A 26,149-nucleotide genomic window follows, 5' to 3' on the forward strand; every position below is an offset into this window, starting at 1 on the left:
TGCTTAGCCTGTTAAATAAATAGATTATATTTATATACTTAGGAAGCCTAATATTCTGCACTGCTTCAGAAAAATTGCGAATTTACGCAGCTGCACGATCAATTGATGCTTCAACCAAACTTTTCCAAAAACATTCAGCAACGAATTCAAAAATCAGTTACACAGACGATTAATCAAACTTAGTATATTCAATTGATGAACATGCAAAAAATTATCCAGCAAGTTCCAGAGATAATTCAGTGAATTTCGATCACTATGCCCAGTCGCTCGAGATTGCTGGAACGTTTGCTTGATCCATTGAGCTCTCTTGAATTCTTCAATTGATTTGCATGTTGATCTTTAGTCTCTTTCTCAACTTCGATACTTGATTTTCTTTATTCTTTGACACTTTATATCATCATTTTCTTCCTTCAATTCTTCAATTTTCTGAGTTGTACTCCTTCAGGTTTTAAATCACCATTTTGAGTACAAATTCATGTTTGTTTTCAAAATCACATCACAGTACAAAACATATATAATTAAATCAATTTAACACCTCAATGCATGGAAACTAATTCATATGAGAGAATAAATATACAATATTTGAGACTCAACACACTTCCCAACCAGCATTTTCTAATCTTAAATAAAACATGCGATAGATTTTCAAAACCTAAAGTGACAATTCTCAGAAGAATTGTCTCTGTAAGCTCGAATAATCCTTAAAAGTGATCCAAATATTAGAGTTCCAAGGCACACTACTATTAAAAACTATTATCAATCTAGATTTTAGCACTTGGTAAATATCCGAACTGGTTCAATTCATTAATCATGTAGTCAAAGTTATTCCAAAATTGATCTATGGTGCACAGTGAAATCTAGACTTAACGCACCTTAGAGGTTCAACTTCTTACTTTCATGTTAACATTAACAATCAAACGGAATGGTCAGATCAACTAAAACTTTGAACCAAAACTTACTTTATTGTTCAACAATTTACTTCCAACTTCTGATTTTTTTCATCAACGACTTTTATACTATTATTCTTTTTTCTTATGCATTTATATTTCTTCTACTTCTCATGGATAACTTCATTAGGAATCCCTTTTCGATACTCACTGTTTTTTTTTTTGTTGGTTTTCTCTTTTTTCTTTTTCTTTTTTCAACTTGAACATGATGGACATCGATGAGTCGAGCTCTAGCGACAAGGACATCGATGACGGCTTTGACGATGACCAATCCATGGATGCGATCGACTAAATCGTGCTGAAAGAGACTATCATGGTAAGGTCAAACTTACTAGTTTTAATGGCTTATTATATATAAAAAAATTTCTCGACTAGCTAGCAGAAGTAAAATAATATTTTGATTATATAGACGTGTCAGAACATAAAAAAATGAAATTAGTAGTGTTTAAATTAAAATTCAAGGCTCTTGCATGATGGGAACAAGCAACTTGGACTCAAGTCATGATGGTGGGCCATACCCCACCTGAATTAATTCAGCTTTCCACAGAGAGACTTGAACTAAGACAGGCAAGCAACATGGACTCGGTGCCACTAAATATCATCTTGCGTCAGAAAAACTTGGATACTCTGCCCGCGTGCCTGACCATTGATATACGCACTCCCATATTGCCTATGTGACATAAAAGTAACTGACGCAAAACTTTTCAGATAGCGAAACCCTTAGTTTAGATGACTAGAAACCAGAAGTTACACATATGATTCTTTAACGGTCCAAATTCAATGAACGAATTGTTTTGTGCGTTGGGTGAAGCATGTGTTGTAGAGGATTCCAGTCGCACTAGAGTAAAAGCCTGGCAATCTGCAGTACCTCACCTAACCGATGAACTCGACCCAGCTTTTGGCCAGCCTTGAACCTACTAGTTTGCAGGGTCTGATCAATCCTGGGATAAGTAATCCATCCATATGTCAATTGTAGCCCATTGGTTTCATTCCTCTAAAATATCTATTTCTTTGTATTAGGAATATCAAGTTAATGGAAATTTATCGATTTTCAGGCCAGATTGGTCTGTGTTGAGCCCGGGCCTAACTCACTTTTTTTGGGCTAGGATGGCCCAGGCAAACCCCAACCATTGCCAAACTCATACTGCCTGTCATCTATTGTCAACATGCTTCTTTATAAAGTAGATCGTTGGCACCATCATTCAACCTGTTTTTCTATTGTTAGTTGGCTTTTTATGGATCGGCGCCATCCAATTTTGCTCTTACATGGCTGATGGGCATGGACAGTTTGTTTCAGTTCAGATATTTTAGCCTGTTTGATAAATGGGGACACAATCCCGATCCAAACCCACTGTGGGCAACACATTTCCAACTGTTAGGGGTCGTTTGGCACCATAGATTTGGGAGAGATTTGAGGGTATTTGAGGGAGTTTCATATCCCCTAGTTGTTTAGCACCATAAAGTAACCCCGGTTTCAAATCCATGGGGTCCTCAAACAGAGGATTTCAAATGGATGGTGAAAGCTTCAATTACATCTAAAATATTTCCGAGAGTTGCATGTGTAACATGTGTCACTAAACTATTAATCTAGTGGATACATGGCCCACTAATGATATCCTAAAATAATTAGATTATCAATTGCATCACTATAATTACTTTAATAGAATGATCAGCTCCATCCAAAAATCAATGGTTAAAAATCGACAGTTAGTTACACGGAGGTGATCTTGTGCTTGTGGCCCACCAAAGACCTGGAATTTCATCATTTTGGGGCAAAGTATATATTTTAGAGGCTTATTACAACCATTGTGTCAAACATTACTTTCATTAACTAATTAGAGATATTATAGTTAATTTAGTAATTAAATTCAAACTCCATCAAATATATTGTGCATAACTACTTTTGGATTAAAGTTTATTCTAAATCAAGAGTGCCAAACACAACAACAAGATTTCAAATCCAGCGGTTCCAAATCCATGCTCCCAAATGGACCCTTAGTCCCCAACGGAATTATCATTTTTAATTGCGGACATTTTCATCCATTTTCTCCAATGACAAATCAGGAAAATTTCCCTTTTAGGACCATAAAAAAGACGGACATACCGATCCATGTTCAAATGGGGATTGCCCAGACATATGTGACCTGACTCTGTGGGGCTCACTATGATTTATATGCTTTAACCATGTTGTCCATCCATTTTGCCATATCATTTTAGGGCATGTGCCCAAAATTGAGGCAGACCCAAAGTTTTTGGACCACACCACACGAAACAGTGAGGATAATAACACCCAACTAATTGAAATCTTTATAGGGCCCACAGACGTTTGCCATTCAGTCACACGGAACTGGATGAAGAGAAAATACAAATATCAGTTTGATCCAAAACTGCCTCCAAAACGTTTTCAACGATAGGAGTTCAATCCCCACCTTTCCAATGTTGTGGTCCACTTTAACTTTGTATCGGTCTCAATTTAGGATTCATGCCCTAAAACGATCAATGATCTGACAAAATGGACAAGCGGCAGGGATAAAACATTCACATCAGGATCTACCTTATTCTTTGCCTCATGCCCTGAAATAATCTCTCCAAATGGTTCGACGGTGTCGATGTAACACATACACCATGGTGGATCCCACAGAACTTGATGACGTCAGTTCAGTAGCGAGTCTACCCAACCTGTCAGTAGCTAATCCGGGTCCCCCGTCAATCCAGCGTATTCTATATTCCACTTCCACAACAGATTATTACAAGCCAAGCTATATGGATCAAGTGCCCATTTGGGTGACGGCTGATATACAGGCCAAGCTATATCATCCACGGTGGCATATAAGCATCATCTTACATAAGAAAACTTGGATACTCCACGTGTGTGTGACGGCTGATATACAGGCGCTGAGGAATTACATACGTTGCATGCAACTGAAGCTGAACTGTCCAGATTGCAAACCTTAATTTATATGATTAAGGGACATTTAATAGAGAGTCCAAATTACAAACATATTTAATAGTTCACATTCAATGTGCAAAAGTCCATTGATCAGAATTAAGGATGGATCAATCAATTTATTTCTTATGCGATGAGTGATCCGTATTAGCAACAAAAGCTTGAAGAGTTTTGCTGCAAAAAGATGTCTTAAATCTTATTTTTCACTGTACTGCACAACTAGTCGAGAGGCCTACTCAACCGGTTGAGGCTCGCTTGACTCAAAGTCCAGCATGCTACGTTTTTTGAAGGTCCGGGCCGCTTGACTAGTTGAGGGTTACGCAGCCCACACGCGGACGGCGTAAATTTGATGCGGTTTTCAGAAATTTCCAAACTAGGTGTGTAGGTGGTGTTTCCTAAACTATAAATAGGGGTCCTTAAGGCTATTCTAGAGTATGCTAAGGCTTTCTAAAAGCTTTCCAAGGGTTTCTAAAAGGGTCTTAAGGTTTCTAAAGTGTGTAGCAAGGGTGAGATTTGAGGTTGTTCAAATCAGGTAACTCCTCTTTCTTTGTAATTTCTATTTCATAGTGGATTTCTGTCGCTTTGTGCCGTGGTTTTTTCCCGCAAGGGTTTTCCATGTTAAATCTTTGTGTTCTCTTGTGATTGCTTGGTGCCATTGGATTGCTATCCTAAATCTAGATCTCTGTGATTTCGCAGCACAAATCCCCAGCAAGTGGTATCAGAGCAATCGTTGGAGCACAAATTTGAGTCTCAGTTTTACATAATTAACATCACTTGGCTTCATGTTCAGGAGGATCACTAACATGTTATCATTACTTCCAACAAGAAGAATAATGATGATTGTTCACTCCCCAAGTATAGGGTTGTAATGTAGTAATAAACTCGGTGAGACCGAGGTCGAATCCCAAGGGATTGAAACCTGTACGTAGTATGAAATTAAATAGAACTAATTTAAAACTTAAAGAATTTAAATCGAATGAATTTGAGAGAATAATGGTGAAATATTAATCTAAAACTTAAAGAATTTAGAGGTAAAAAATTAGGAATTCAAAGGATCCACTTGTAGAAGCCAGAGAGATCTTATACCTGTTTTAAGAACTCAACTGGACTTAGAGTCCCATCTTCATGAAAATCAAGACTGAACTTCCTTTGATATAGTTTTTAAGAGATGAAAGGTATATGAATTAGAATGGATTCCATCACCAAACCATGCCCATGAGACAAAGTAAATAACAAAATTAAACTAATTACCAACCAATCAACAATGCATGAAGGTTAGGAAAGGTACCGTCATCCAACCATGCCCATGAGACGATGATGAACAACAGGGCTTCCTAACATCAAAATAAAGGAAAAGGAAATACTCAAGCTATCACAAATCTACTGTAATTTCAGTCACAACAAACCATTAACAACTAGAAGAATTCCTTAAAATCAAACTAGGATTAAATTAGTTCAGGCATGAATCAGAGCGTAGAACCTTCCATCACACTACAAGCTTCACCTCTTAGCCCTAGCTAAGAGGTTTAGCCCATCATGGACATAGTGAAATCAAAACCCTTAAAAGCAGCAAAAGAAGAAAGAAACTAAAGAAGAAAAGGAGAAGGAAGACTCCTCTCGTGCCGGCAGTTTCAAGCTTTCTCTCTCTTCACACGTCAAAAGATGTTCCAAAACTTGGATGATCCCCCCTCCTCACGTGCTTCTCCTCTTATAATAGGTGTAGGTCGGCTGGAGTGGAGAAACTTCATGCGAAAGTTTTCCTTACACAGCCCAGCAGCGTGCGCAAGAACCATGCGAAACTACTCACGTTTTGGAGAAGAATTTCGGCGCGAAATCAATTCATCTATTGATTCTGACATCTTGGCTAGGGTTATGGCCACCTGTTGTAACATGTGTACGGTCCAGATCATGGATCCGACCATCAGTACGATCGCACAACGGCCCACGGAAGTCGGTTGCGTCCGGATGTGCGTAATGCGTAATCCTTACGCTGTTGAAGTCGGTGGGCCCAGGATTGATGTCAGACGAGAAATCCGACCCGTCCATTGAATTCCTCTCGGAATTTCAGTCGAGAAGGAGTGTTTTTGCTTGCGTTTAGTGTGGTCCATCGAATCAAATCTTTCCACCGTCTGTCCACCTTGACACCTAGGCCTTGGCCAGTTGACCCGTGGAATTCTAATAGAGGGCCCGGATCAAAACATCGCATCATGATGGTGGCCCACAAAGGAAAATCGCAAGCTCTGTTGCGAAATAGAGCTTTCGCGTCGACGCTGTGAAAGTCGGTGGGGCCCATAATCAGTGTCAACTTGGAAATCCACCCCGTCCATTGCAATCTCCTCAAAACACCAATTGGAAATGGCTGGTTTTAATTCGTCGTTGATGAAGCCCACGAGATATTTTACTCCACCGTTCGTCCTGCGTTGGTCAGTTGAAGATGTGTTTGTGTGCACATGGGACGAAAAGGCAACCTTGGCATGGGTTAAAGCCCACATACGGACACCATGGACGGTCCGGATCATCGAAATGAGTGAATAGTGGGGCTCACTAGCAAGAATCGACGGTCAGACGTTAGTCCGCTGTTGGTTTTAGAAAGTTTAAAAAGAAATCTTCGGTCAGCGTGTTTTGACCGAATTTCTCCAGTTCGGTGTATTGCGACCGTGCACACACCATGTGCACACTCACATTGGTGTAGGGCCCACTGTGATGTTTTCGTAAAATCCGCTCCGTCCATTCGTTTTGTCACATCATTTAAGATGTTGAGACCAATTTTGAAGCATACCTAAATATCATGCGGGCCTCGAATCAACGGTTTATGGGATGATCTGTCAGTTTACCCACTTCCACAGGGATCTGGGAGCTAAGATTCGACGTGTATAGTTCATTTATGGTCCTCAGGCAATGTATGAAGTTTTGAGCCGAGCAGATGGTGGGAACCCTGTGATCTTGCATTCTGGACTAATTTCGGGCCACTTGAGCTTCAGTTTCTCGATTTTCTTGGATCCCTGGCGTGCAAATCTGTCGATCTTAGTCTCCTAGGGTCCGTCCCTTGCCTTGGTAACTTCTGTGCATTAAATCCATGCCTTTAGTACCATTTTCAGTCCAGGCTCCTAAATGCACCTTGCATCACAAACACGATTAAATTAAGCCATTTAAATAGTACCATGTTCGTAAATCCAGGCAATAACTAGGGTCTAATATACAATATTTGACCCTCAATACAGTGCTCAGTTCCTTAATCAAACAAGGTGAAGATGGTGCTCTTGAGGAGTGAAAGTCTACTATGTCTAATGGTGATTGGAATACTCTTGATAAGAAGGCCTTATCATCGATCTATATATGTCTCACAGATGAGGTTCTCTACAATGTCATGAGGGAGAAAATTGCGGCTAAGTTATGAGCGAAGTTAGAGAATGTCTATACGAAAAAATTCTCTAAAAATTGCCTACACTTGAAGCGGCAGTGGTATAACTTTAAGACGGCAGAGGGTGGAGATCTGGAGGCTCATATTAACAACTTTAATAAATTGGTTTACAAATTGCTGGATATAGAGGAAGTGATAAAAGATGAAGAACAAGCAGATATGTTGGTAAATTCTCTTCTGGCGTCTTATGAGTCATTCAAGAACACAATGTGCACTATAAATAAAATCCTAAGTGTCGACACCGTTATCTCAGCCCTTTAAGGGAATGTCATGAGAAAGTTTAACGGAGACATGGGGATATCTTCTAATACACTACTTACAAGGGGTAGAAATTCTGAATACGATACAGGTTCTTTAGGTTCTAAGTCCAAATCCAAGGGCAAGGGCAAAGGAAAGGTAAATTGCTTGAACTGTGGGATTAAAGGATATGTGAAGAAGGATTGTACAAATCCTAAATCTAAGAGAGAAGATTCAGAGGCTTCATACAGGGAGTCGATGCTGCCACGTCAAATGGATCGAGTGGATGTGATGGTAATGTTTTGTTTATGTCTACGATCAGACGACCATACGATGATTATAAAGACGAATGGATGCTAGACACATAGGCATTTTTTTATATGACTCCTCATCGGAGTTAGTTCACTAGTTATAAGAAGTGCAATGGTGGACATGTGTTTATGGGCAATAGCTTTGAATGTAATATTGTGGCTGTTGGCACGGTACGCATCAAGATGTTTGATGGGGTGGAGCGTACCTTGACTAGTGTTAGGCACGTTCTTGATTTGAATAAGAATTTGATTTCTCTTGGTATACTTGAGGCAATAGGCTACAAGTTCACGGGTATTAATGATGCTCTTAAGGTATCTAAGGGGGCACGGGTAATCATGAAAGTACAACAACTCGGTAACATGTATAGGTTGGTCGAGAGTACTTCAAAATGTAGAGCTACAATGGCTGTAGCGGATTCCACCTTTGCACGTGTGTGGCATGTTGGGCATGGCCACATGAGCGGGCAGGGCATGAAGGTTAAGACATGAGGACAAGGATACAGAACAGGTGGAGCAGCCACCTGTGAGAAGAATCACACAACATAGTCGCAGGATACCGACGAGGTACATGGACGACTCCAATATCGCAAGGGATTCGTCTTCTATTCAGACGGCTCTAAGTGAGCCTGGTGCTGAGAAGTGGAAGGTGACTATGGGCGATGTAATGGACTCGTTGTACCAGATCGATACATGGGAGCTGGTGGCACTTCTAGTGGGCTGGGAAGCGGTTGGATGCAGGTGAATCTTTAGGAAGATATGGTATAGATATATAGCGAGGTTGGTAGCGAAGGGTTATGTTTAGAGAGAAGGGATTGGCTTCTCAGAGATATTCGCGTCGACGATATAACAGGTGTCTATTAGATTCGTGATTGGCGCTGGTTGTCTAATGTAATCTTGAGCTGGAAGGATGGATGTGGAGTCTGCACTTTTGTACAGGAAATTGGAAGAGCAGATCTACATGAAGTAACCAGAGCAGTTTGAAGTTAAAGGGGCTATTTAAAAGACTTTACAGGAGGTCATGGTACGACATATTGCCTAGGCAAGTGGTTTGATTCCTTTATGGTGAGTCAGGTATTGTATATATGTTGATAACATGTAGATCGCCAATTATGTCACGTCTGAAATCAATGTACTGAAGACTCGGTTAAGTGGGACATTCAGGATGAAGGATCGGGGGGCTGCAAAGATGGTTCTCAGTATTGAGACTGAAAGAGGAGTAGGCTTTAGTTATCTCAAGTAGAATACCTTGGGTGGGTATTGATCAAAGATGTGATGAACCAAGCAAAGCCGGAGAGCGTTTCCTACATGTCTCTCCTCAAGTTTTCCTCAGAACATGTCCCAAAACAGATGAGAAAAAACAAGATATATCTCATGAGCCTTATTCGAATGCGGCTGGCAGTGTATGTCATGGTTTGGATTAATCTAGTTATTTTACAGGCTATCAGTATTGTGAGCAAATACCCCGGCAAGCAATATTTGGTAGCGGTGAGATTGTAAAAAGACTACGTCTTTCCTTTTGAGAAGACAGGAGCAAAGGTGATTGGGCACGTGGATTCTAATCCAGTAGACATGCTCACCTAGAACGTTCTTCTAGAGAAGTTCAAGTTATGTGCAACTTCTCTGGACTTAGCGATGGCGTAAAAGAATGACAGAGTGTGCACGAGAACCTATGATGTGATGTAGGGATAAGAAAAGAAGTCAAGAATCTATACGGTTAAAGATTGAAAACATGGTGGAGATTATTACAAAAAGATATCTTAAATCTTATTTTTCACCACGCTGCTCGACCAGTCAAGAGGCAAGAAGCTACACGGTTAAAGATTGAACATATGGTGGAGATTATTGTAAAAAGATGTCTTCAATCTTGTGTTTTCACTGTGCTGCTCAACCGGTCGAGAGGCCTGCTCGAACGGTCGAGGCTCGCTCAATTTGAAGTCCAACATGCTATGTTTTTTCGAGGTCTGGGCCTCTCCACCAGTAGAGGGTCAGGCTTGACCGGTCGAAGGGGTCCTTCGACCAGTCGAGGCCCTGGCTCGACTAGTTGAGGGTTACGCAGCCCACGCGTGGACTGCGTAATTTTGATGCGGTCTCCAGAATTTTCCAAACTAGGTGTGTAAGTGGTGTTTTCTAAACTATAAATAAGTGTCCATAGGACTATTCTAGGGCATGCTAAGGCTTTCTAAAAGTTTTTCACGAGTTCCTAAAAGGATTTTACGGTTTCTAAAGGGTGTAGCAATAGTGAGATTCGAGGTTGTTCGAATCGGGTAAGTCCTCTCTCTTTGTAATTTCTTGTGCTATGTTTTTTTCCCGCGAGGGTTTTCGACGTTAAATCTTTGTGTTCTCTTGTGATTGCTTGGCGTCATTGGATTGTTATCTTAGATCTAGATCTGTGTGATTCCGCAACGTAAATCCCCAACAGAGTTTAATTTGAATTAGTTTGTCAATGCAATTTTTTAGTACCTGCATATTGCATATTGATCATCATACTCTACTAGAGTATCATATCTCCCAAACATTTTGTATTGAAAAGTCTCTAATGCTTTTTCAGAGATTTTGGTCAACTCAATGCAAGACCCCGACATCCCACCAAGGTTTAATCAACTTTCCATAGACTTTGGCTAAGCCAGGTCACATGAAGTAGGTGACAATGCTTAGAGGCAATAAAAACATCTTTGAAATGGATTCGCTACTCCCCCTACCACCAGCCAATGGCTAGTGGTCGGTGCTCTGTGGGTGCCACCATGATGTATGTGTTTCATCCATGCTGTCCATTTATTTTTCTAGATCATTTTAGTATAGGAGGCCAAAAATGAGGTATATCACATTCTCAAGTGGACCACATTACAGGAAACAGTGTTAAATGAGTGTTGACCATTAAAAACTTTTTGGGGCCCATAAAAGTTTTGGATCAAGCTGATCTTTGTTTTTTCCCTTCATTTAGGTCTGTATGACCTAATCAATAGATTGGATGTCAAATAAACAGTACAGTGGGCCTTAGGAGGATTTTAATGGTGGATATCCAATCACTATTGTTTTCCTATGGTGTGGTCCACCTGAGATTTATATCCGTCTAATTTTTGGGATCAAGGTCCTAAAATGATCTTTAAAAATGTATAAACGACATGGATGAGACACATACATCATGGTGGGGCCCATAGAGCACCGACCACCAGCCACCGGGCTAGTGGCAGGGGGGAGTAGCCAATCCGTTTCCATACATCTTATGTGGAAAAAGCTTCTATACTCTGCTAGAGTATGATGGTTGATATACACATGCTAAGAAACTATCCACTTGCCATGCAAGTTTACTGGCGGGGCCCTGTCATGCTACTAAAAGTCAATAGCCGGTTTCCTGTGTTAGTTGAGACCCTATATCTGGCTTTGGCAAAATGTGGGATTGGCCTTATTCTCACCCAAATCATCCATGCAGGTGAAACCATGATGGCTGCTAAACGGTTAGAACATCTCAAAGGTTTCATATAGTTCTGTCCTTGACGGGGCGAAATGGCTTAGGCGGGTCTGTCACATCAATGATCTTGATCTGCCTTTGAAGAGGATTTAGGCCAAGCTAAGTGGTTAGGGCCTGTTTGGCTGGGCAGATTAAGAGGGATTAGGAGGGATGGGATGGATTTTAAGGTAATGATGGTGGTGTCAGTGGATTGGTTTAAGATCCACGAGATTGCTATATCCTAGACAAGTTCACCGAGTCTATTTGGCAGGCCCGCCATATCCCAGGATTTTACCTTCCAATCCCTTCCAATCCATCCAACCAAACACGCCCCAGGCACGATTGAACGTAATTAGGAGGGATGGGATCAATTTTAAGGTAATGATGGTGATGTCAATGGATTGGTTTAAGATCCATGAGTTTGCTATTTGCATAAAGTTCTGTCCTCGACGGGGCAAAATGGCTTAGGCGAGTCTGTCACGTCAATGATCTTGATTTGCCTTTGAAGAGGATTTGGGCACGCTAAGTGGCTATTGTGTTGGACTGGGGTTTGAAAATGTGGGTTGTTTCATTAAATGGGTCATGCTTGTGTTGAACCCCACCATATTTAACCGGACTCACTCAGATAGCTATCAATGGGCTGAGCTAAATAACCCTATCCGTCCTCGTCTATAATCCAAAATGCTTTAGTAGACAATAAGAATAGTACTTGTATATGTTCCTATTATATCAAAATGGGTCATTTCTGGTGTACCTAGGCCCCAAATTCAATCATTAAAAACAAATGTTGTCATGCCGGGTCATCTTGGGTCAGCTGAGATTCTATTTAAATAAGTCTCCTTACTCGATGACTGTGGGTTCGGTCAGGGTCCTTACATAAAGGGTTACACTTTGGTTCAGTCAAGAATGGTTGGCATGTTAAGTAAACAGGTCGAACTTGCGGTGTGCCCAACCCAAACTTATGGTGGATCCTTACTCTTGCTTGGGTGGTAGAGTCTCAGGAGTTTCAACACCCGGTCAAGGGTTCGAGTATCCATAGGTGGTGAAATCCCACTACGACGTGAGTGTGTGGGGGTGTGTGTGCGTGTCAAATTTTATTTTATTTTTATTTTAAAAAAAAGGTCGAACTTGTGGTGTGCCCAACCCGACCTGTTGCCACCCTGACTAATGGAATTAACATTTCTCATTTTGGACATTTCCATCCAATTTCACCTATGAAAATTAAAGAAAATTTCTCAATCAAGCAAAGTACATGCAATCGCACAAACAAGGCCAAACAAGAACAATCCAAATTTTACGTGAAAAAAGTCTTGCAAGAAAAACCACAGCACAAAGCGACGAATAATGCAATATGAAAGCAGAAATTACAAGAGATAGTTGATTTTACTAATTCAAACAAGCCTCGAATCTCCTTCAAACCGTAGTTATGCCCTTGAAATCCTTAGGAATGTTTTAAAAATCCCTAATACACCTCTTTCGTTACCCTAATACTAATTACACCCGATAGTTAGCGTAGCTCATTTATTTCATCTATTGCCTAATATAATACTCAGTGCGATTGATGATAAATGCTTGTTTCTATTTGAGTATTTTGTTATAATGGTTAATGGTTAGATTTACATTCAAATATGAACATGCGATAGATCTCAAATATCTCTCTTTACACGTGTAATTACTATTGACATTGTGTTCACTCCCCAAGTATAGGGTTGTGATGTAGTAATAAACTCGGTAAGACCGAGGTCGAATCCCAACGGATTGATACCTGTACGTTATCTGAAACTAAGTAGAACGAGAACTAGATTAAGATGAAATCTAAATCAAATATAAATTGATGAATAATGGTGAGAGATTAATGTAAAAACTTAAGGAATTCAGAGGAAGGGAACTAGGGATTCAGAGGATCCACTTGTAGAGATTAAGGAGATCTTTTGCCTGCATCAAGAATCACGGAAATCAAACTGAACCTACTTGATCTAGTCTTCACAAGATGAAAGGTATATGAATTAGAATGGATTCCATCATCTAACCATGCCCAGGAGACAAAGCAAACAACAAGATTAAACTAATTACCAACCAATCACAGTGCATGCAAGTTAGAAAGGGTACCATCATCCTACCATGCCTAGGAGACGATGGTGAGCAACAGGACTTCCTGACGTCATATACATCAAAAGGGAAAAGGAAATATTCAAGGTCATTGCAGATCCATTATAATTTTAGTCACAACAGACCATTAAAGACTAAAAACATTCCTTCCATAATCAATAAAAATCAAATTCAGTTCAGAAATTTAAAAGCATGAAATAGTATCTCCCATCTCACTACAGGCTTCCTTCTAACCCACGTCCTCTAGTAGTCAACCTCCACTCACGTGCCAGCCCAAGAGCAACTCCACGTTCAGCAGCCGACGTCCAGTAGCCAACGTCTTCAGCGCTCCCGTTCTATGTCCGTTTTCAGCCTCCACGCTCCAACCTCCAAACCGAGACCCCCTTTCCATGTTTTCTCTTCTCTGTTTTATAGAAGACCCTCCTGTACAACTTCAGTCGAAGTCTCCTCCCCGCACCAAGAGAGCTTTCGTAATCTGTTTATGCAACAGAGTTCGTATGCGCAGCAAAAGCGCAAAATGTCTTGCGTTTGGAGTGTATTTGCGGCGTGATAGCGACCTACTTGTCAATTCTGAAATCTTGGCTAGGGTATTGGCCTTCCTGTGGACACATTGGACGGTCTGGATCACTCAGAATATTAACGATCGTGACCCACTACTCCCCGCAAATCTCGGACTCGTCCGGACGCGGAAAACAGGGCCTGCGCTGATTGAGTGGTGGGGTCCATGATCGATTTCGGTTTCGAAATCCAGTCCGTCCGTTCGATTCCCCTCGAAAAAGCGTTCAGAAATGGATGCTTTTGGATTGTATTTGAAGTGGCCCACCAGAGTTCTTATTCCACCGTCCGAGCTGCGTTTGAAAGATGAAAAACCGATCTACGCAACAACTGGAAATCTATCCACCTAGGCCAGGGTAATACCCCCTCCCTGAACACCTTGGACGGTCCAGATTCATGATATGCATGATGTGTGAGGCCCACAATCAAAACCGGCCGACAGACAGCGTTAACGCTGTTGCGTTTTGATGAATTTGAGTTGTAATCGGCCAACGCCTTGTTGACCGTCTTCAATTTCTTGGTGCACGGCTAGTGCACGTGCACATTGTACACAAGCAATGCACACGTGGGGTCCATCATGGTGTATGTACGAAATCTCCTCCGTCCATCTGGTTCTTCACATGATTTAAGGCGTTGAGACCGAAGATGAGGTGTATCCAGAGATCAGGTGAGCCAAATCAGTAAATTGTGGGCTGATCTGTCCGTTGGGCCACTTCCACAGCCGATCCAATGGATGAAATTTTACGTGTACGGTTCATTTATGGTCCTTAGGCCACATATGGAGTTTCGAACTGATCGATGGTGGGAACCCTATGATGTTGCATTCAGGATACTTTTCGTGCCACTTGAGCTTCAATTTCTCGATTTTCTTGGATCCCTGGCGAGCAAATGTCGATCTTAGTCTCCTAGGGTCCGTCGTTTGCCTTGGTGACTTCAGACCATTAAATCCATGCTTTTAGTACCTTTTCCCAGTCCGGGCTGTAAATACGCCCCGCAACACAAACACGATTTAAATCGGGCCGTTAAACAAGATATCATGTTTGAAAATCCCGGCAATAATAGGGTCCGATATGCAATATTTGACCCTCAAGACAACCCTCAACCAGCATCTTGCTAGTCCCGAGCAAGGTAGGCAAAAATAAATTGAGAATTACAGGACAATTTCTACAAACTCAAGAGATTTATGAAAACAATTCAGATACTCGACTTTTAAGATTCATGAATGTTGGCATTACTTTCTCCTGAAATCAAGCTCATGGTAAACTTCATAATCAAGCTCAAATATTAATCCATTAATTAGAACGATTCTAAATATTGAATTCCATGAGTGTATCGTGTAATCTCGGCTTATCATTAAGGTTCACTTCTTAATTTCATGATATTATCGATAAATACTAAGATAATTCATAATAACTAAAACTTTCCTCACAAATCATCTTTTCATTAATCAACCTTTGATATATATTTTTTTTCATTAAAATACCGCCAAGGGGAGGAATCAAATCTTCACTTGTAGGGAGCAGACCTATGATAAAGACCATTGCCCACCCCTTTCCGTCGGCTACTTTGGGAAATCAAACCTTCACCTATAGGGAGCAAACCTATGGTGAAGATTATTCACCCAATCCTTTCATGCTTAGTGAGTACCAAGTAAATCCTTCAATATCAAACTGAGACCTTAATGTGAAAGCGAGATGTGACATGTGAGATCATAACTCAATCAAAGTGTACAACTTCTAATTCTGGATTAACAATTCAAACTTAATTATGCAATCCAATAGATACTGAATCCAAGCGTCTTAAATTTCCAACATCATGTATCTTGAAATTCCAAGTGCCCTAGATGGCTGTCAAAATCCCTTCGAATTCACAAGAAAGTCCAGAAAAATTAAAAATTTTCACAATTTTTGTTCAAGACCAAGAAAATGCTGATTAGGTCACCTAATCTCCCACCCCCAACCTAAAATCTACATTGTCCTCAATGTAAAAGATATGAGCATGCAATGCACTTGGGACAACGAAAAGTGAATATGAAGTGATGGGAAGATAGTACCTGGATGATGAATCGAGAGACACTTTCCAAGAGATCGCAGCATGGGAGTCGGTCAGCACAAGAGAGAAGGCAACACAAAAATAACAAAAATAAAATCCTAACTATACCACTTTCGTAGGTGCTCTCAATTGCATTTAGCGTATGCAACAAGCCTTTAAACCCCTAGGTTGCCCCTAGTGAATGAGTTGTAGTCTCGTGAGGGTTTGTAGTAATGTTACCCACAAACATTGAACTAACAAAAGATAAAAACAAAATGAAATGACGAACTGGGTTGCCTCCCGGGAGCGCTAAGTTTACCGTCTTGACCAGACAAATAAAGCAACAACTCTAAGTCTTATGAAAGCAATAAACCTACCTATACCTCCATCGGACTAGGAGATCAATCCCTGGTAAACAAGATCAGTCGAGGTATGGACATGTCCTCGAATCAAATTTCTCGACAAATGGTTTCAATCGATGTCCATTGACTTTAAACTCCTTGCCATTGTCGGGATCTCTAATTTCAATGGCCCCATGAGGAAAAACAAGTAATAACAATGTAAGGGCCAATTCAACGAGATCGAAGCTTACCCGGAAAGAGATGTAATCGAGAATGATATAAAAGAACCTTCTGACCAGGCGTGAATGATTTTCGCAAAATGTGTTGGTCATGAAATGCTTTCATCTTGTCCTTGTAAATTCTCAAATTATTGTACGCATCATTCCGAATTTCCTCAAGTTCATTCAATTGAAGTTTACGTAGCGAGTCAGTGTTGTCCAGATTGAAATTAAGATTTTTGATCGCCCAGTACGCTTTATGTTCCAGCTCCACAGGCAAGTGACAAGCTTTCCCATAGACAAGTCTAAAGGGAGACATTCCAATAGGGGTTTTAAAGGCAGTACGGTATGCCCATAAGGCATCGGTCAATCGAATTGACCAATCCTTACGATCAGGGTTAACCATTTTCTCCAAAATGTGTTTAATTTTCCTATTAGAAATCTCGGCTTGGCCACTTGTCTATGGGTGGTACAGGGTGCTCACCTTATGAGAGATACCGTATTTCTTCATTAAGCTCTCAAATGGTTTATTACAAAAGTGTAAGCCCCCATCACTAATGATGGCTCGAGGCGTTCCGAATCGAGAAAGGATGTTTTCTTTTAGGAATTTAATGACCGTGCGATGGTCATTCTTTCGACACGGAATCGCTTCGACCCATTTAGTGACATAATCTACGGCGAGCAAAATATACACATTTTCAAAAGATTGGGGTAATGGTCCCATGAAATCGATGCCCCATCAATCAAATGCTTCAATGATAAGGATGGGATTCAAAGGCATCATATTTCGATGGGACAATGCTCCCAATTTCGACAACGCTCACAAGCTTTACAAAACTCATGAGTGTCCCTAAACATAGTGGGCCAAGAAAGCCACACTGCAGAATCTTGGCCATGGTCTTTTTAGCAGAAAAGTGACCACCACAGGCCTGTGAGTGACAGAAGGAGATGACACTCTAATGCTCATCGTCTGGCATACATCTCCTTAAGATTTAATCTGGGCAATATTTAAATAAATATGGATCGTCCCAAAAAAAGTTGCACACCTTGGTAAAGAATTTCTTCTTATCTTGCGCAGTCCAATGTGTTAGTATAGAACCTGTGATAAGAAAATTAGCAATATTAGCGAACCAAGGTGAATGGGAGACTCTAAACAATTGTTCCTCAGGGAACATGTCATTGATATGGGTTGTCTCAAGGGAATCGAGGTATTAAGGCGAGAAAGGTGATCGGCCACTACGTTCTCTACTCCCTTTTTATCTTTAATTTCCAAATCAAATTCTTGGAGTAGAAGGATCCATCGTATCAAACGGGGCTTAGAATCATTCTTAGAAAGAAGGTACTTAACGCCGCATGATCTGTGTAGATAATGATCTTAGATCCGATCAAGTAGGACCTAAATTTATCCAAAGCGAACACTACGGCTAGGAGTTCCTTTTCCGTAGTCGAGTAGTTTACTTGGGCAGAATTTAAAGTTCTACTTACGTAATGAATGACGTAGGGCCTCTTATCTTTTCTCTGGTCTAGAACCACTCCAAGAGCATAATCAGAAGCGTCGTACATAAGCTCAAAAAAAAGGCTCCAATCGGGTGGTTGCATGATAGGTGCAGTGGTTAACATGCCCTTAAGCTTGGTGAAAGCTTCCTGACATTGCTCAGTCCACTCATACGGAGCATCCTTTTGAAGAAGATTAGGACGAGAGAGGAGACTAAAGTTCTTTATGAATCGCCTGTAAAATCCTGCGTGTCCTAAGAAGGATCGCACGTCTTTAATGTTCTTGGGTGGAGGTAGGTTAGAGATAAGATCGATTTTTACCTTATCTACCTCGATTCCCTTGGACGAGATGATATGCCTAAGGACAATTCCCTTCTAAACCATGAAATGGTACTTCTCCCAATTAAGTACCAAGTTCTTTTCTTCACATCTTTTCAGCACACATTTAAGACGTTCCAAGCACTTGTTGAAAGATGGACAGTAAACAGAGAAATCGTCCATGAAGACCTCTAGATATTGCCCCACCATATCAGAAAAAATACTAAGCATACATCGCTGAAAGGTGGTAGGGGCATTACATAGTCCGAATGGCATCCTTCGGTAGGCAAAGGTGCCGTAGGGACATGTAAATGTGGTCTTTTTCTGGTCTTCAGGGGCTATCTCTATCTGGTTGTAGCGCGAATACACGTCAAGGAAACTGTAATAGGAATGACCAGCTAACCTTTTCAGGATCTGATCAATGAATGGTAAAGGAAAGTGGTATTTCCTCGTGATGGTATTCAACTTCTTGTAGTCAATGCACATTCTCCAACTAGTAGTGACTCTAGTTGGCACAAGTTCATTATTAGCATTAGCTACGATGGTGATTCCGGACTTCTTAGGGACCACTTGAGTTGGACTCACTCATTGACTATCAGATATAGGGTATATGATACCCACGTCCAATTGTTTAAGAACCTCGGCCTTAACCACTTCCTTCATGTTTGGATTTAGTCTACGTTGTGGTTGCCGAACGATTTTTGCATTATCCTCAAGATATATGTGGTGAGTACAAATCGAGGGATCGATTCCCTTGAGGTCCGCTATCGTCCATCCCAGGGCTCCTTTATGCTCAATGAGAGTAGATATGAGCATACTCTCCTGTTCTTTCTCCAGGTGGGCAGAGTTCACTACCGGGTATGTCTCATCTTGACCTAAATAGGCATATTTCAAATCAGAGGGCAAAGGTTTTAGGTCAAGCTTCGACGGCTTGAGGTTAGACGGTAGAGACACTACATCGGTTTATGGCAATTCTTCAAATTGTGGCCTCCACCGGTTAACTTCAAGTACCGGTGCGGTATCAAGCCAGTGCAGTATCCTCCCTAATCATGTCATCATCAAAATCATGGGAGTAGGTCAGGCATGTCTCTAGATGGTGGGAGGATAAGGTTAGAGGTTTCGTATCTTTCACGAAAAAGTCAATCATGTTAATGTCATGGAAATCGTCATCCTCCTCTAAGTTTCTACCGTTATTGAAAAAGATATTTGACTCTAGTGTCATATTCCCAAAAGACATAGTCATGACACCATTCCCGCAATTAATAATTGCATTTGAAGTGGCAAGGAATGGGCGGCCAAGAATGACGGGGATCGAGTGCTTATGTTATTGATGGGTTCGGTGTCCAGGATGATAAAATCTACATGGTAGTAAAATCTATCAACTTGGACCAACGCATCCTCAGTTATCCCTCTTGATACACGAACAAAGCGATCAGCAAGTTGTAGTGTGGTTAGGGTGTGTTTTAATTCACCCAAACCTAACTGTTTGTATACCGAGTAGGGAATTAGATTGACGCTCGCTCCTAAGTTAAGTAGTGCGTGCTCAAACTATAATCCCTGATTACACATGATATGGTTGGGCTACCGGGATCTTTGAATTTTCGTGGCACGTCTTGCTTTAGGATAACACTCACTTTCTCATCAAGAAGGTTTTCTTTTGAATACTTTGACGTCTTTTGGTCGTGCATAAGTCTTTTAGAAATTTGGCATATAAAAGAATCTGTTTCACAACATCAAGTAGAGAAATGTTGACTTTCACTTGTTTCAACACCTCTAGAATATCCCGAGAGTTAGAGAGAGGTTTTGGTGAGACCAACCGTTGGAGGAATGGAGCAACCGGCTTCTCTAGAAGTTAGGTTCTAATTTTTGTGGGGCATCACTGGATCCATCATTGTTGTCCTCTTCGGTTCTTGAGGCTTTTCGGGCCTAACCAGGAAGAGTTTTATCAATGATCTTTCCACTCCTAAGAGTGGTGATGGATTTAGCGTGCCCCATCCTGATTTGAAGAGCTGGGATCAATAATATCATACTGCGCTTTAGGATTGGTGAGAGTATGTGAACTAAGCAACCCCAATACTATAACCGACATACGAGAATCTATATTATGCATAAAATCTGTAATTCTTCGCATTGCTTGCGCCAGCTCTTGTATGGAATTTTAAACCGGTTCCTCTTGAGGTTTCACTTGATTTGGAGTTTGATTGAAGAAACCTGGAGGTGTTGCCGTTTGTCCATTCCTCCAACTAAAGTTTGGATGATTTTTCCATCCAGGATTGTACGTATTGGAGTTAGGTCCAGTAAAAGGTCTTTGATAGTTGTTTACGGCATTAGCTTGTTCATTCAACACTCCTCGAAAGGTAGGTATTGTAGAACAATTTTCAGTTGTATGAATGTTGCAATCACAGATGCCGCAAACAATTTCATTAACCTTATCCTTCTTTCCTTCCATGGCCTCAACTTTCCTTATGAGCGTAGTCACTTTACACTTGAGATCATCCTCTTCTTTCAAGAGATATAATCCACCTTTCTCCTTTAATTGAGTCGGCCTAGACGTGGTGTTCGACTTTGGGTAATAGTCCCATGATTGTGTTTTTTTAGCAAGACTATCGAGGTAATCCCATACCTCATCAACATCTTTATTAATGAACTCTCCATTACACATTGTCTCGACCATTTGGTGCATGGAAGATGTCAGTCCATCGTAGAAAAAATTTGTAATGCGCCACGTTTCAAATCCGTGTTGTGGGCATGAACTGACCAAATCTTTGAACCTTTCCCAACATTGGAAGAATGTTTCATCTTCCTTTTGGGCAAAGTTCATGATTGCTTTTCTGAGGGTAATCGTTTTATGATGTGGGAAGAATTTTTTTATGAATTCCCTCTGCATGTCGTTCCATGTGCCAATGGATCTAGGACGCAGTGAATGTAACCACGTCTTAGCTTTCTCTTTTAAGGAAAAAGGAAAGAGTTTCAGCCTAATTGTATCCTCAGATACATTAGGAAAACATAATGTAGCTATAATCTCATCGAACTCTTTCAAATGTAAATATGGACTCTCTGATTCAAGTCCATGGAATTTGGGAAGGAGTTGGATAACTCCTGGCTTGATGTCCATTTGTCCTGTGTTTTCAAGAAAAATCATGCATGAGGGCATACTCACTCCCGCCGGTTGTAGATAATCTCGTAAAGTACGAGGCAGGTGTGCCTGATGCACCTCGTTCTCATCTTGGGTATCCTCCACCCTAGGTGGAAGTAGAGGAGGAGGTTGGTCTTCAGCCATAACTTCAATTAACTCAGGGGATTTTAAGCGATGTCTAGTCCTACGATGGATAGTCAACCCCTCAACCAATCCTCCTTCAGTCAAGAGACGTCGAGTGTCGTCACGGGCCCACTTGGGCATGAAACACTCGCAGCCCTCAATTAAAAACCTAATCCTAAGAAAGGAAAAGAAAATCTAGAAAGAAAGAGAGAGTTGGAAAGAAATTACCAAATTGGAGTCCTAAGTTAAAAACCTGCAAAATAAAATAAACAAGTCAGTTTCTAAAAGAAGAAAAGTCTAAACTAGAAGGTAAATTACTAAAAGAGAACTGAAAAATAGAAAGTAGGGAGAAAGCTTACTGAATTAGAAATTTCTATCTTAAAGGCCTACAAAATAGGAAGGTTAGTTTCTAAACAAAAATTCTAAAAATAAATTTGGAAGCAAAATTAGATTCTAAAAGAGTTAAAATTAGAAAGTTACTAAAGAAACACAAATAGAAAGTTAATTCCTAAAAAGGGAAATAACTAACCTAGTTCTAACAAAATAGGAAAATTTTCAAAAATAAATTGTTTCCTACAAATAGGAGAATACTAGAATTAGAAGATTTCTAAAATTTAAACTTTAATTTTAAAAGTGGAAAAAGTAGAGAAATTAGGAAGGAATTACCAATTTAGGAACTTATGTCAGGATCCTACAAAACATGGAAACAAGTTAGTTCTAGAAATTAATTAAAAACCTAAAACTAAAGTTATTAAACTAATCCTAAACCTAATTAATTTCAGAGAATCGCAACCGTCAGTCCCCGGCAACGGCGCCAAAAACTTGTTCACTCCCCAAGTATAGGGTTGTGATGTAGTAATAAACTCGGTAAGACCGAGGTCGAATCCACAGGGACTGAAACTTGTACGTTTCCTGAAACTAAATAGAACTAGAACTAGCCTAAGATGCAATCTAAATCAAATATAAATTGATGAATAATGGTGAGAGATTAATGTAAAAACTTAAGGAATTCAGAGGAAAGAAACTAGGGATTCAGAGGATCCACTTGTAGGGATCAGGGAGATCTTTTGCCTGCATCAAGAATCACGGAAATCAAACTGAACCTACTTGATCTAGTCTTCACAAGATGAAAGGTATATGAATTAGAATGGATTCCATCATCTAACCATGCCCAGGAGACAAAGCAAACAACAGGATTAAACTAATTACCAACCAATCACAGTGCATGCAAGTTAGAAAGGGTACCATCATCCTACCATGCCCGGGAGACGATGGTGAACAACAGGGCTTCCTGACGTCATATACATCAAAAGGGAAAAGGAACATGCTCACAGCTATCTCAAACCCATTGTAATTTCAGTCACAACAGACCATTAAAGACTAAAAACATTCCTTCCATAATCAACTAAAATCAAATTCAGTTCAGAAATTTAAAAGCATGAAATAGTATCTCCCATCTCGCTACAGGCTTCACCTCTTAGCCCTAGCTAAGAGGTTTAGCCAACCCTAAACATGATTAGCAAATCCCAAAAAAAATAAATATACATCCAAAGCAAGAAAAGAAAAGAAAACCTTTGATTCCCAGCCTTCTCTCTCCACTTCCCGTTCCCAGCTTCTCTCCCACGGCCCCCTCTCTTTTCTCTTTTTCTTTCTTTTATAAGCCAAGAGAACGTCCGTTCGGAGAGAGCCCAAGCTCCTCACGCATGCTGCTGGAGCTGGAACCGCTCTTTCTTCGCAGTCCGATTCGTAACAGGAATCGAATTCTTACGCTGAAGTTCCGGTGGGTCCCATTCTTGAATTCAAACAGGAGATCCACTCCGTTCACCAGATGATCCGTGAAAATTGAGAAACTAAAGCTCAAGCGGCCTGAAAGTCAGCCAGAATGCAAGATCACGAGGTTCCCACCATCCGTTCAGCTCAAAACTTCATACATGGCCAAGGGCCCACAAATTAACTGTACATGGCGAATTTCAACCCTCAAATCCCTCCAGAAGTGGCCCAACGGACAGATCAACCCATAAAATCTTGATTTGGGGCCCGCCTGATATCTGGGTGTACTTAAATTTCATTATCAACGTCTTAAAGTAAATGAGGAAAAGGATGGACGGAACGGATTTCTCACAAAAATCTCAGTGGACCCCACTCAAGAGAGTGCATGTGCACAATGTGCACGCACTCGCCGTGCACCGCCATTGTCCCAATCGGTCAGCGTTATGCTGACCGATATCTTCTCAAATTTTCAAAAAAAAACTCCAGCGTCTTCACTACGCATCTGCGGCTGGCGTTTGTGGGCCACCACCGTGTTTTAACGGTCCAATCCGGACGGTCCAGCAGATCCCCATGACACCTCTTGTTACTGCCTAGGTGGCAGAATTGCAAAAGACTGCGAGGAGAGAACTTCAGTCATTCAAATGGAGGATTGACGGTGTAAGCAGAAATCGAATGGACCACATAAAAATGGACGAAAAACAGTCATGTTCGACCGGTTTTCTGTATACAATCCAATGAACCAATTGGATCCTGCGAGAAACATCAAGAAATGGGCCCCACCAATGCCACAACGAAGGAGATTCGCACCCCTGTTTTGCGTCCGAACGCAACCCGATTTTTGCGGGCTGTGGTGTGTGTTCGGCGATGATCATGTGGCTAATCTGAACCGTCCATCATGAAAATGGTTTGCCGAAGATTAAAACCATGAAAGTATCACAGGTTGGGGTGCACGTACGAACTCACAGTTCTCAGCCAAAGGAGAGCCTCTGCGTTACGAGATTAAAGGACAACAGCGGTTTAGAGGGGTTGTGGGCCACTATGAGTGGATGTCCAGACAATCCACAACATCCATCTGTTAGGTCATTCAGAACCGTCCGTAGGGACGTTTCCCTTTTTGGAAATACACCGTTGTGTATAAACCAAGCCAACGGGATTCCAACCGTTCCGGTTACGCAAGACAGCTAGCTGCGTAATCTTGGCAGCTGCGTAATCTCTGGAGCTGCGCAATCTCTGCAGGTGCGTAAACAAGCTTCCGTAACCTATTCCTTTTGGGACTCCACAACAGCTCCCAGGGGGAGGCCGTTCATCTTTAAAAAGGGGGAGCCGTGGCTAAAGAGGGAGGAGTTTTTCGGACATGAATGTGGGTGGCTGCACGTGAGCATGGGGGGAGGCTTGAACGTGGACAGGGAGAATCGAGGAAGGAAGAGGCTGGACGTGGCTGGAGGTGGAGCAAGGCTTGGGCTGGACCTGGACCTGATTTTTTTACTTTTTCCTTTCTCCTTCTCTTGTTGTTGATTTTGAATTTAGCCCATTCATGTGTGGCTAAACCTCTTAGCTAGGGCTAAGAGGTAAAGCTGTAGCGAGATGGGAGATTCTATTTTGTGCCTTTAAGTTAAAATTCATAAACGAATTTGATTTAGTTGATTTTTAAAGGAATATTTTTCTTATTCTTTAATGTCTATTGTGACCGAAATTACAATGGGTTTGCAATGGCTTTGAGTATTCCTTTCCCCTTTTTATGTTTATGAAGTCAGGAAGCCCTGTTGTTCATCATTGTTCCATGGGCATGGTAGGATGACAGTACCCTTCCTGATCTTCATACATTGTTGGTTGGTTAGTAATTAGCTTAATTCTGTTGTTTACTTTGTCTCCTGGGCATGGTTTAGTGATGGAATCCATTCTAATTCATATACCTTTCATCTTTTGAAGACTAGATCAAGTAGGTTCAGTTTGATTTCTGTGATTCTTGATGCAGGCAAAAGATCTCCCTGATCCCTACAAGTGGATCCTCTGAATCCCTAGTTTTCTTTCTCTGAATTCCTTAAAGTTTTAGATAATTATTCCACAATTATTCCTTAAATTCTATTTGGTTTAGATCACATCTTAGCCTAGTTCTAGTTCTACTTGGTTTCAAGAAACGTACAGGTATTTAGTCCTGTGGATTCGACCTTGGTCTTACCGAGTTTATTACTACATCACAACCCTATACTTGGGGAGTGAACACCCATCATAATGTATGTGTTTATCCATGCTGTTTATTCATTTTTATCAACTTATTTGAGGACATGAGACCAAAACAGCTTTCGCAATTTGTTTACGCAACTGAGTTCGTATGCGCAGCAAAAGTGCCAAACGACTTGCGTTTGGAGTGTATTTGCGGCATGATATCGACCTACCTATCAATTCCGAAATCTTGGCTAGGGTATTGGCCTCCCTGTGGACAGATTGGACGGTCTGGATCACTCGGAATGTTGATGATCGTGACACACTGCTCCCCGCTAATCCCAGACTCGTCCGGACGCGGAAAACAGGGCCCTTGCGCTGATTGAGTGGTGGGGTCCATGATCGATTTCGGTTTCGAAATCCAGTCCGTCCATTCGATTCCTCACGTAAAAATGTTCAGAGATGGATGCTTTTGGATTGTATTTGGTGTGGCCCACCAGAGTTCTTATTCCACCGTCCGAGCTGCGTTTGAAAGATGAAAAACCGATCTACGCAATAACTGGAAATCTATCCACCTAGG

General features: G+C 41.1%; 1 non-coding gene across 1 annotated transcript; it reads left to right on the forward strand.

Moving 5' to 3' along the window:
* Positions 1–21,109: 21,109 nt before the first annotated feature.
* LOC131231988 (small nucleolar RNA R71) lies at positions 21,110–21,216 on the forward strand. Its single transcript, XR_009164599.1, has one exon. It is a non-coding gene; the product is annotated as a small nucleolar RNA R71 (small nucleolar RNA).
* The last annotated feature ends 4,933 nt before the right edge of the window (positions 21,217–26,149 follow it).

Source organism: Magnolia sinica, chromosome 17, assembly GCF_029962835.1.
Source record: "Magnolia sinica isolate HGM2019 chromosome 17, MsV1, whole genome shotgun sequence".
NCBI lineage: Eukaryota > Viridiplantae > Streptophyta > Magnoliopsida > Magnoliales > Magnoliaceae > Magnolia > Magnolia sinica.